The sequence below is a fragment of the Alexandromys fortis genome, unplaced genomic scaffold (assembly GCF_014885135.2).
Source record: "Alexandromys fortis isolate MF-2015 unplaced genomic scaffold, M_Fortis_MF-2015_v1.1 scaffold_93, whole genome shotgun sequence".
Taxonomy (NCBI): Eukaryota; Metazoa; Chordata; class Mammalia; order Rodentia; family Cricetidae; genus Alexandromys; species Alexandromys fortis.
The window spans coordinates 2,242,794-2,255,343 of NW_026067970.1; the positions used below are offsets into that span (position 1 = coordinate 2,242,794).

Sequence of the window (12,550 nt, forward strand, 5' to 3'; positions counted from 1 at the left end):
CTCTCTCTCTCTCTCTCTCTCTCTCTCTCTCTCTCTCTCTCTTTCTTTCTTTCTTTCTTTCTTTCTTTCTTTCTTTCTTTCTTTCTTTCTTTCTTTCTTTCTGCAGGGTCTCATCATGTTGCTCTGGCTGGCCTGGAACTTGTTCTGTAGACACAGGCTGGTCTAGGGAGATCCACCTGTTTCTGCTTTCCAAGTGCTGAGATTAAAGGCATACACTACCATGCCTGGCCAGAGAACTTGATTAAAAACAAATAAGAACAAATACAAGTTCTTATTGTGTGCATGTGAACATGCATTGTTCACATGCCAAAATGGGGAAGAACCAGGGCATAAGAACGGTCACGGCAAAGTAAAGCTAAAATCTGGCAGTGTGGATCCAAATCCCGGAGCTCATTGCCTGGCACTGAGGTTTGTAATCCTTGGGCTCTAGAGGGCTTGGGCAGCCCTGCCTCTCCACTTCCGTCATCCACAGCCCCCAAAGGCCCTCCCTCAGGCCATCTCCATTCCATATCTGCAACTCTCCTAGGTCGTAACATCTCCAGTATCCTGGGATCTCCACTGCAGCTAGAGGTTGATCTTCACTGATAGCCCCTCAGGACTTCTGCAGGACCCTGACCCTGCCACAAGGTGCCAAGCCTCCACTACTCTCTCTGAACCCTTCATACCTTCGAAACCAGTAATCCCTGGAAGACTCTTACATTGTCAAGTTCAGCTCAAGATGTAGTCTGACTCCCTTGGACCACAGTTGTATCAGCTTCTGTGCGTTGACCTCAGGAAGGACTTCTCTGTTGTCCCAGTGAAGCATAGACGACTTCAGTTCAGTGATGCTGAGCTCTTATGAACAGTAATGGCTCTTCAGTCAATCCTAGCCCGATCAGCACCAATTCTAGGTCACAGCTCATTATGTGGGCCACAGCAGCAAGTGCTCAAGGAGCAAGTCATGTGTGTGTGTGTGTGTGTGTGTGTGTGTGTGTCGTGGTCAGAGAAAAACTTTCCAAAGTAATTTTTCTCCTACTGTGGGCCCTGGGGATCAAACTCAGGACTTTACAGCAAATGAGCCATCTTCATGGTCTTACTGGGGGTTACCCAAAAGAGTCCTTCAAAGCTAAGGGGCTTTTCTGACTGTGAACAAAGGAGAAGTTACCTCTGTGCCCTGTGGGCATCTTGATTTTGGCCTGGAGAGACCCATGTCCAACCGTGACTGAGAAAAGTGGAATGAGGAATCTCTGCTCTTGGAAGTCACCAAATTGGACAAGATTGGTTTGCAGCATTTTGGGGGTACTTGTGTTTCTCGTTCCTCGTCTTCCTTTGAGGGTCAATTGGAACAGTGCTCAGCATATGGTATTTTTTTTAAAGACTTACTTATTTTTATTTTGTGTGTGTTTTGCCTGCATGTATGTCTGCGTGTCACAGTGTGTACCTGGTGATCTCAGAGGCCAGAAGAAGGTGTGAGATTCCCTGGAACTGGAGTTACAGCTAGCTGGTTGTGAGCTGAGTGGTGCTGAGAATTGAACCTAGGTCCCCTGGAAGAAAAGCCAGTGCTCTTATCCACTAAACCGTATCTCCAGCCCCTTGTTTGTTCTTTGACACCTGCTCTTGTGGTCCAGGCTGGCCTTGAACTTTGTAGCTAAGGATGTCCTCGAACTCCAGTTCTTTTTGCCTCCACAACCCAATTTCTGGGATGGCAAGCACCTACCTAAATCTTGACTATTAATTTTTGAAACATGTCTCAACTATGTAGACCAAGCTGGCCTTGAGTTCAGAGAGATCTGCTTGTCTCCTCTGGGGTTAAAGGTGTGTGCCCCCTGCTTAGCCCTGACTTTGTTTTTAAATGTGGAAGAACACTTAACATGAGATTATCCTTTTAAGATTTTTGTGGAGAAGTGTACTTAATGTCGTCAGACTCTCTGACCCGAGATCTTTCCCTCAAGGCCATTGCTCCCCTTTCTGTGTCAGGTACTTGTTCCTTTCACTTTGCACGATTGTCTAGCCAGCGGAGGAGGGCCTCTGATGAACTGCCAGGGTGTAAAAAGAGCATTCAGAGGACTAGGACACTGCCAACAAAGAGTTAAACCTTTAGTCATCGGGCAACTGAAACAGGCATGCCCAGTGTTGTGTAAGGACATTCAGAGGAGCAGGACACTTGCCAACAAAGAGTTAAACCATTAGTCAGCAGGCAAATGAAGCCCTTGTGCCCAGGGTTGTTTTTGCCTAATCATTCATGTAACAAGCCCCAACCCCTGCACGTCTCCGCCTTCTTCCTCTTAAGGCTCTGGCGGGTTCACTTTGTAAGAACAAAATACCCGGGGATGTCCAGTCTGTCTTCAGACTGGCGAGCAAGCCCAGAGCCCTAAGAACTCCTGCGAGGAGTTTTCTTTTTCGAGCGCTGTTCCTTTTTGCTTTATTAGGCAGAGGCGGCGTGTTTCCTAGGATGCGTTTTCAGAGTTCATCCTAACAGGTTGGTACCTTGGCTTGGTGATGGTTTTGGTTTGGGATTGATTGAGTGACTGTTTGGTTGATCCTGTGAGGCTTGTTTTAATCCATTGGTCTGAAAACCTTGGGCAGCCCTTGACATGTTCGCCTGTTGTGAACAAGTGCTGAGAGTGATGAAAAGGACTTATTTTACTTTTAATTATTTGTGAGGGTACGTGCACACAAGTGCAGGCACCCTCAGAGAGGAACTGGAATTAGAGGCAGTTGTGAGCTATTGGCATGGGCACTGGGAACCAAACTCAGGTCTTCTGGAAGAGCATCAAGTGCTCTTAACCATTGAGCCATCTTTCTTGCCCAATAGTATACATCTTTCTTTCTCCCTCTGTTTTTCTCTCTCTTCTTCCTCTCCCCATCTCTTTTTTTTTCCTCTCCTGAGACAGGGTTTCAGGGTTTCTATGTGTAGTCTTAGCTGTTCTGAACTCACTCTTGTAGACCAAGGTGGCCTTGAACTCACAGAGATCCACCTGCCTCTGCCTCCCGAGTGGTGGGATTAAAGATTTGTTTTGAATTTATTGATATGTCTCTGTGTGTCTCTGTGTGAGTGTGTGCCTCGTGTGTGGCAGTGCCTGTGGAGGCCGGAAGAGAGCATCCCCTCCCTTGAAGCTGTAGTCATAGGTGGTAGTAGGCCTCCGGACACTGGACATGAATATCTGGATGTCGGGGAACTCACCTCAGATCCAGGAAGGGAAAGTGAGGGTTTTTCCCCCTCTGAAGTTGCTGCTAGTTGCAGCTGCTTTCACTTTCAGAGCCTACACCAGAGGCAAAGCCCATGTGCTGCATTTGCCTCTGCTGGAAGCATTCTAAGAAGAACGAAATGGGGGAAGGGAATATCAGACTGAAATAGCAGGGAAAACAGCCAGACAGTGAGAAGCCATATATGATGAAAAGATTTAGCTAGGACAGAGTAGGAGAGCCCTTCAAAGAAAACTCTTGATTGTGTTGATGGAGTGAGTCATGGGTGTGTAAGAGCAGAAAGAACTATGGTGTAGGTGTGGGAGTATCTGCATTCAGGAGGCATGGTGGCTCGCACTGGTAACCCCAGCACTTGGGAGTGCAGAGGCAGGAGGATCAATACAAGTTTGAGGCCAGCCTGAGCTAGGGGTACATAGAATGACTATGTAGGTCTGTAGGTCTGCATGTGTGAGTTCCTGGGGAGGCCAGAGGCCAGACTCTGGGAGCTGGAGTTACAGGCCATTGTTGTGAGCCAGTCAGTGTGGGAACTGTGAATGAATGGAGCTTCTGTAAACGCAGTATGTGCTCTTAGCCACTGAGCCATCTCTCCAACCCCTTTTTCCTTCCTTCCTTCCTTCCTTCCTTCCTTCCTTCCTTCCTTCCTTCCTTCCTTCCTTCCTTCCTTCCTTCCTTCCTTCCTTCTTTTCTTTTCTTTTCTTTTCTTTTCTTTCTTCTTTTGAGACAGGGTTTCTCTGTGTAGCTTTGGAACCTGTCCTGGAACTCACTCTGTAGACCAGGCTGACCTCGAACTCACAGAGATGCACCTGCCTCTGCCTCCCGAGTGCTGGGATTAAAAGGCTTGTGCCACAACCGCCTGGATCCTTTTTTTTTTTTTTTATAACTTTTTTATAACTTTTTAAAGGCACAAAATACTTGATAGTATTTTAATTCCCAGTTAGCTAGCAGGTAAAACAAATCAAATGAGTTTCTGTTTCTTTGTTAGGAAATCAACTGTAAAAGGGAAGTTTTCTCTTGCATGTGTGGAATTGAAGCTTTCAAATTTGAGATTTTGATATTTATTTAAATATGTTTAGCATTGTACCTTGGTAAACAGATTGAACCTGTTTTCCTGCTCAGGCAGTACTTGGGGACTCTGGGCAAGGTTAAGTAAATTGACCTAGAGTCACGTGTCTTCAGAACCCAGAGTAACCCAGGATTGTCCAGATTCGCAGGGTTGCTTCTGGGAAACACCGTTCACTGGTGCAATTACATCATCTTTTAAACATATTAGTGTGTATGAAGTGGCCCGAGGGAAAGCAAACCCTGGCTCCTCGCCCTGACAGCCTGTGGTTCCGTGTTTTTAAAAACCTAATAACAGACATTAGCAGCGGTAATTGTATGTGTGTCTTAATAGCAAGACTTTTGGTCTGACGTGTTTGCTTGTTGCTCACTAACGATAGAAGCTGGTTCTTCTGTCAGCTCTCACTTTGTATGTAAGGCTACCAGACACGTCGAGGTGAAGCAGGTGACCCAAGGCCACTGAGCAGTAAGTCTAGAGGACCGACCAGGCAGTGGTTGAGCAGGCCTCAGACTTTCCGATGCACAGAAGTGTTGTCTGGCCCGCCGCTGTGACGGTGTATACTCTGAGATCTGCCTTTGCAGGACCAACGTGTGGGTCAGCACTGGGCAGCCTGTGCTTTGTTAGCGTGGTGCCCTCAGCTCTTGGGTGACATCTGGGCATTGTTATTTCACTACCATTTTGGCAGTGTAAGGTGACCGGGAACCCAGGGTGTATTATTGAGACAAGAGAGCCAACTAATCAAGGATGGAGAGGAGCCGTGTTATCTTGACTTTACGCTTTCGTGGGAGGCAGATTGTAACTCAGTGTTTACCAGATAAGGCTAAAAATAATGTGGTCAGATCTTCCAAGAAAGGTTATGCAAAGGAAATGTTTCTTGGAATTTAAAGAATTACGCTTTTTAGGCAGGGTACCTTTAATCCCAGCAATTGGGAGGCAGAGGCAGGTGGATCTTTGTGAGTTCAAGGATAGCCTCGTCTGTAAAGCAAGTTGCAGAACAGCCAGGGTTACACAGAGAGACCCTGTCTCAAACAACAACAGCATTAGATTTTAGTCATTTGTGTGTGTGGAGGGGTGGTGTTCATACCATAGTGATGCATGGAGAGGCCAGAGCACAGCTGGTGGGAGTTGGTTCTCCCTGGGAGGTCAGCAGGGTTGGTGACAAGTCCCCATACCTGTGGAGCCATCTTGTTGGCCCATATCTGGTACAAGGAAGTTAGGCTCAGCTCCCCTCAGCCCAAGATAGCATAGCCAGCATCCTAAGAATGTATAGTGGTTATCTGTGACAGAGGGGTGGACTTCTGTGGACAGATTGGTGACCTTGAGTGAGTCACCTCACCTGAGCTTCAGCCTTCCTCTGGAGAGCAGGCAGTTGTGAGGCATGAGAGAGACAGTGCATACAGTACACACAGTACAGTGCTGGTCAGTGGCTCTACACGGCACTGCTTTTATTCTTGTGGGTATTTTATGTTGGTTTTATTAGAACCTTCATTTTTTTGAGATAGTCCTTATTTATTTTATTACTTGTTTGTTTGTTTTTTGACACAGGGTTTCTCTGTTGCTTTGGAGTCTGTCCTGGAACTCGCTCTGTAGACCAGCCTGGCTTTGAACTCACAGAGATCTGCCTGTCTCTGCTTCCTGAGTGCTGGGATTAAAGGCATGCATCACTGCCCAGCTACTTATTCTCATTTTATGTGTGTATTTTGCCTGTGTGTATGTCTGTGCACTATGTGCATCAGTGCCCAGATGTCAGAAGCATGTTTCGGACTACGTTGGCGCACTATTCTGTAGCTGAAGTCTGCTTGTTTGTTCCTGGCAGCTCTGACCCGAATAATCACACAGAAACTGTATTATTACAACACTGTGGCCTATTAGTTTATGCTTCTTATTGGCTAGCTCTTATATCTTAAATTAATCCATTTCTGTTAATCTGTGTATTGTCACGTAGTCGTGGCCTATTTGGTAAGGTTCTGTCTGGCATCCAGCGGTGTCTGTCTCCTGTGGTGGCTACAGGGCTTCTCTTCCAACTCTGCCAACTCTTTCCTCCTCTATCTGCTTAAAATTCCTGCCTTGCTCTATTCTGCGCTGCAATAGGCCCAAAGTAATTCCTGTATTAACCAATGGTATTCACAGCACACAGAGGGCACTGGACCCCTGGAACTGGAGTTACAGATAGTTGTGAGCCTCCATGCGGGTGCTGGGTTGAACCTGGGTCTTGTGGAACAGCATCAGATATTTTAACCACTGAGCAGTTTTTCCAACCCCTATATAAGTACGCTGTTAACTTACAGAAGTAATACTGGTTTTTAAAAGTTTGGTTACTCTAGGAGGGTATAATCACCCTGTTCTGTTTACACAGGCACACATCCTTCTGTATGTGTCGGTTTTCATTTTTGCATATATAAGGATCCTAGGATAAATCATGAGTCTTTCCCCCTACTGTCTCTATCATGTAACCCGTAACACCAACTGATAAGCGAAGGAGACATTTATTCTTGGCCAAGAATAGGAGAAGTGGGCTAAAACCTCGTTCGCCAGCCTCTCCACCTTCGGTGGGCCATGAGGGGAGGAGCTGTCTAACAAAGGGGAGGGGCTGTCTAACAAAGGGGAGGAGCTGTCTAACAAAGGGGAGGAGCTGTCTAACAAAGGGGAGGAGCTGTCTAACAAAGGGGAGGACTGTCATTTCTTCTCTGGGGTTTTTTGGGGTCAGGTGGAGATTTCCTGGAACTTGGGCTCCTCATCACCTTTTGTTCCTTTCAAGGTTCTCTGCAGCTGTTGTCAGGGCCGTTGTCAGCCATCGTAGTGCCGGGTGTCATTTAGCATGCACAGGGCTATATGGAAGTGAGAGGTGGTCACTCTGTCAAGCATCTTAGATCCAGCAAATACTGGCCAGTCTATGTGAAAAGGACTTCTAGCCTATAGGCACCCTGTCCTCAGAGATAAATAAGGTTAAGGCCGGACAGAGATTCAGCTAGTGCAGCTAGGCAGTGTGCAGAATGACTTGATGTGTACACTTACGTCAGAGAATTACACTGCATGTCGGTGGGTGGGCTGCACTCTCTGCATCATGGATGTCCCCCCGGCTCAGCATTTACACAGCCGTCTCCTTCGAACTACAGGTCTCCCACAGATGTGTTGGCATTTCCTTCCTATGGGCATTTCGGCGTCTCAGCTTTGTAGGTTATAAACATGAATGCACGGGGATGGAGCAGGGCACGGGCCTAGCATGTACCGGGTTAAAACTCACTGCCTCTAAAAAAAAAACCCAAACGCAAACCAAAACAAAGCAAAAAAACTTAAACAAAAAAACGGGACTGCAGCGAGCATCCTTCAGGAGCAGCTTTGTGCTCCGGGCTGGCTTCTGAGGGACTCTCTCCCAGACATGGTGACTTAGGTCGGGGTTGTTGAGCTCTGGGTTGCAGTCAGTGACCCTGCCTTCTGAGAAGGTGGCCCATCTGAGGTGCTTCCATCATCTGCTTTAGCACAGCGCCTTGAGCCTGTGTCCAGCAGAGGTATTCCTCGGGGGACAGTGACTCCCCATGCTTTACCTCTTCCAATTTGGGAAGGTGGTTGACTGTGATGGCTATTCTTTGTTTGTTTTGGTTTGTTTTTCGAGACAGGATTTCTCTGACTTTGGAGTCTGTTCTGGAACTAGCTCTTGTAGACCAGGCTGGCCTTGAACTCACAGAGACCTATCTGTCTCAAAGGTGTGCACCACCACTGCCTGGCAAGGAAAGATGCATTTTTAATCTGGGTCTTTGGAAGTGGGAAGGTTCACAGCTGTTGGGAAACTATATAAATGAAGCGTGCTCTCTCTCTCTCTCCCCCTCCCTGCTTGTCCGTACTCTTACTGGAATTAGAGCCTACTTCTCTGGGATTCTGTCTTAGACTGAAGACCAGGTGAGACATCTGGAAGACCAGCTGTCCTGGAGTACAGAACAACTTGGATTCTTGAACCTTCCGTTGGTAGACAACCATTGATAGAGTAGCTACACCACAGCCTGAAGCCAATTATATATATATTCTCTCTCTATATATATCATCTTAGTATCTCTATTTCTCCAGCTTGTTAACCCATAACCCTGCCTTAGTTGCAGTGGTTCTAGAAGCCTCTGCTAGCTCTCTCTGCTCCTGGAATAAAGGCTGGTTTTCCTCCAGCATTAGTTTGCCCAGGCATTTTGATAATCCCTGCTCATGAGATCACCAGATCAGCTTCCTATGAAAAAGACTCACAGGCTGGATTTCCTCGGTTGATTCTGTGTTTCTTTCACTGTGCCCTCCCTCCCTCCCTCCCTCCCTCCCTCCCTCCCTCCCTCCCTCCCTCCCTCCCTCCCTCCTCCCTCCTCCCTCTCTCCCCCCTCCCTTCTTTTTTCTTTGAGCCAGTGTTTCTCTATGTAGCCCTGACTGTTCTGGAACTCTCTCTGCAGACCAGGTTGGCCTCGAACTCAGAGATGCACTCTGCTCCCGAGTGCTGGACCTCACTATGTTTCTCCCATTGAGCGTTTCTCCCCCATTGCTGTTATTATTTTGACACAGATTCACTCTGTAGCCCAGGCAGGCCTAAAACTGCAGGTAGTACTTCTGCCTCAGCCTCGAGAGTGCCAGGAGTCCAGGCCGTTTCTGAGAACACAGGTGTGCGAGTTGGGGGACTCTGGGTTACAGGTCTGAGCCACCATGTTGATTTCCTCAGAATATTTATTAACGTTCCATGTAGCCAAGAAAAACTCGTTAGGGTCCACGCTTGGCAAAGGATTTGAGAATTCTTTTTTTTTTTTTAAATATTTATTTATTATGTATACAATAGTCTATCTGTGTGTATGCCGAAGGCCAGAAGAGGGCACCAGACCTTATTGCAGATGGCTGTGAGCCACCATGTTGCTGGGAATTGAACTCAGGACCTTTGGAAGAGCAGGCAATGCTCTTAACCACCAAGCCATCTCTCCAGCCCAGGATTTGAGAATTCTTTCACAAAAATAATTTGAGGTTAGCCTGGTCTACAAGAGAACCTTAAAATGTCTTCCCCTTCCTTTGTGCAGCTGGAGGAATGGTTGGTTCTCTTTCCATCCTGTGAGTCCCGGTGATCACACTCGGAGGTTAGGCTTGGCTGCAGATGCTTTTTATTGCCTGAGCTATCTTTTTGGCCCAAAGAATTCTGAGATGAGTGACATCCAGATTTGTGGGAAACTTGAGTTGCTGAAATTTGAGAAAGCGTGGAGGTCTTACACAAGGCAAGTGAACTTCAGCTTTTTATACAAAAGACATAAAGACCTGCTCTCTTTTACCAGACATACTTCTTGTGGTTTTATAAAAGAAAGAGCACTTTTGTATGTTCTAGTTAGGAAAAATAAAATCTTAGAAGGAGAGTTGTGTGTGGTACTTGGTGTTGAATCTAGAGTCTCAGGCCTACTAGGCAAGTGCCCTGCCTACCTCTGAGCTTTACTACTACTACTTTAAAAAAAATTTTTTTTTTGAGACAGCATTTCTCAGTAGCTTTGGAGCCTGGCCTGACATTAGCTCTTGTAGACCAGGCTGATCTCAAACTCACAGAGATCCTCCTGCCTCTGCCTCCTGAGTGCTGGGATTAAAGGTATGTGCAACCATGGTTTATTTTTATTTATTTTTTAACTTTTACTTTGTGTATAGATGTTTTGCCTGCATGTATGTCTATGTACCACATTATTTTATTTTTTAAAGAAATATTTTTCAATCGCCTGTGTGGTATCTGCGTGGGTTTGTATAAGTGAGTGCAGGTCTGAGGCATTGGATCCCTTTAGTGACAGGTGGTTGTGAGACGCTTGATGTTGGCGCTGGGAATTGAACTTGGATCCTCGGGAAAAGCAATACATGCTCTTAACAGCCGAACCATCTCTCCTTCCCTGTTCCTCCTCACCTTTTTGTTAACTTTTAATTTTGAGATATGATCTCACTAAATTGTCTAGGCTGACTCTGAGCTCGCTCTGATATTGTGCTCTTCTTCCTGTTTCCCAGTGGCTGTGATTAAGGGGCTGGACCACCAGGCCTGGCTAAAGGAAAGTCCTTTTAATTATGCGCCCTTCAGTTTTAGAACACAGTTTAGTACAAAACCAAACCAAAACAAAAACCCAACAAAAAACACTTAATGTATGCTTTCCCTTTCTCATCTTGCTGTGGTCTCTTACAAACTGAGTTATTGGGCCAGAGAGATCCCAGTTCAAGGTACCTGCAGCCAAGCCCATGGACCCGAGTTTGATACTGGGGACCTAAGTGATGCAAGGAGAAAACCTACTCTTGTAAGTTGTCCTCTGACCTCCACACGAGCTCTGTGCACATGCCCATTCTCTCTCTCTCTCTCTCTCTCTCTCTCTCTCTCTCTCTCTCTCTCTCTCTCTCTCTCCAGCTTAAGCTATAGAGGTCCCCTCTCAAAAAAGACAAGTTGTTTTCTGCCCTCCCCCTTTCATATCTTGAAAAGCAGTGGAGACACTGGCTCCAGAAAAATGAGTTTAATCTGGCCAGGGAGACTTGAAGCTGAGGAACTCCTCCTCCCTGCCTTGCTATTATAGTGCTCACACTCCGTGGTGGTGCTCCCAGGACTGGTAAGATTAGGTCACAGCCCATTCAGGATGCTCAGGGCCATTTAGATGATCTCACAGGCCTGTAGTCTTCCTCTTTTCCCAAAGTGCTGTTAAAGGCTCACTTCTGGTTCTCTCTTTTGACTTACATTTCTTACTAAAATTTGTCAAGTACAGGTTTATATCTGACTTGTCCATAGCTTGCTAGTAGTGAGGCATCTAGAGGACACATTTAGGTTACATGTGAAATAGTCCGTGTGTGTGTGTAAATAAATCAGATTAGGGGCCCCTAAAGTTAGTAGATTAAGGTGCTTACTGTCAAATAGGACTGTCTGCATTAAATCTTTAGGTACCATGTCATATGGTGGAAAGAAAGAACGAACTTCTGGAAGTTGTCTTCTGACTTCCATATGTGCACTGTGGTGCATATGTGTGCATGCACATGGTGCACGCGCGTGTGCACACACACACACACGCTAGGTTGTTGCCTAAAAACACCGAAGAAAATTGGCTATCTTATGCTCTTATAAAGTCTACACCCCCTCACCACGGTCCTACCTTAGGAGAACGTCTCTCTGATCAGCAAAGGGACACTGCATTTATTCTGTAACACGTTTTCCTGGAAATGCTTTGTGGTAATCCTGGGTCAAGTGGAGCTTCCTTGGAACCCCAACAGATCTCATCTAAGAAAACGGGGTCCCCCACCCCCATCCCCAAGGGAATTTTTCTCTGTAGCCACTTTAGGACAACCACAGCTATGGATTTGACAGGACAGAACAGAGACGAGTGTGACCAGAGGAGGGAGAAATCAGAGCCTGACAGACGCAGGGGTGGGGATGTGGGTGCTTGTTGGCCGCAGTGAGGGTTCGTGCAGGGGAAAGGTGGGGCTGGATCTAGGTGTGTGTGTGGGGGAGAGAACCCCAGGGGTAGATGGTTTCAGCAGAACTTCAGTGAGGCCAGATCTGGAGCTGGGTAGGGGTTTGGTGGTGGGTCATGTGGGTGGGGCAAAGGTATTGTGGTTACTAAGGCCATGCCTGCAGTGGGTCAGGCTCATGGTTTTCAGATAGCAGTTTTATTTTTTATTTTGTTGCTTTCTTTTGTTTTTCGAGATAGGGTTTCTCTGTAGTTTTGGAGCCTGTCCTGGAACTAGCTCTTGTAGACCAGGCTGGCCTCAAACTCACAGAGATCCACCTGCCTCTGCCTCCCGAGTGCTGGGATTAAAGGGGTGTGTCACCACTGCCTGGCAAGATAGCAGTTTTAGAGACAGCTTTATTGAGATAGGTTTCAGAAAGTTCACCAGTCAAAGTATACAATTCAGTGGTCTTTAGTGTAGCCACAGTTATGGGTGGCCATTGGCATAGTCATTCTAGAATAGTTTTGTTAACTAAAAAGAAAAAGTTCACCATATATATGTGTGTGTGTGTGTGTGTGTGTGTGTGTTTTGTTTTTTGTTTCTTTCGAGACAGGGCTTCTCTGTGTAACAGCCCAAGATGTTCTAGAATTAGCTCTGAAGACCAGGCTGGCCTTGAACTCACAGAGATCTGCCTGACCCTGCCTCCCAAGTGCTCCATTTTTAGAAAATAGATTTAAAATTTTAATACAGGGCTGGAGAGATGGCTCAAAGGTTAAGAGCATTGCCTGCTCTTCCAAAGGCCCTGAGTTCAATTTCCAGCAACCACATGGTGGCTCACAACCATCTGTAATGGGGTCTGGTGCCCTCTTCTGGCCTGCAGGCATACACACAGATGGGATATTTTAT

General features: G+C 46.5%; 1 protein-coding gene across 2 annotated transcripts in view; it reads left to right on the plus strand.

Annotated features, from left to right (window-relative positions):
* Window positions 1–12,550, plus strand: part of Snx10 (sorting nexin 10) — a 64,223-nt gene that overhangs the window by 15,308 nt on the left and 36,365 nt on the right. Inside the window, exon 1 of one of the 2 annotated variants that reach the window (XM_050155488.1) lies at window positions 2,224–2,458. The exons of the other annotated variant lie outside the window; for it this stretch is intronic. The gene's annotated coding sequence lies outside the window, so the exon portion shown is untranslated. Of the gene's footprint in view, window positions 1–2,223; window positions 2,459–12,550 lie in introns of those variants that run through there. 2 annotated transcript variants of the gene reach the window in all.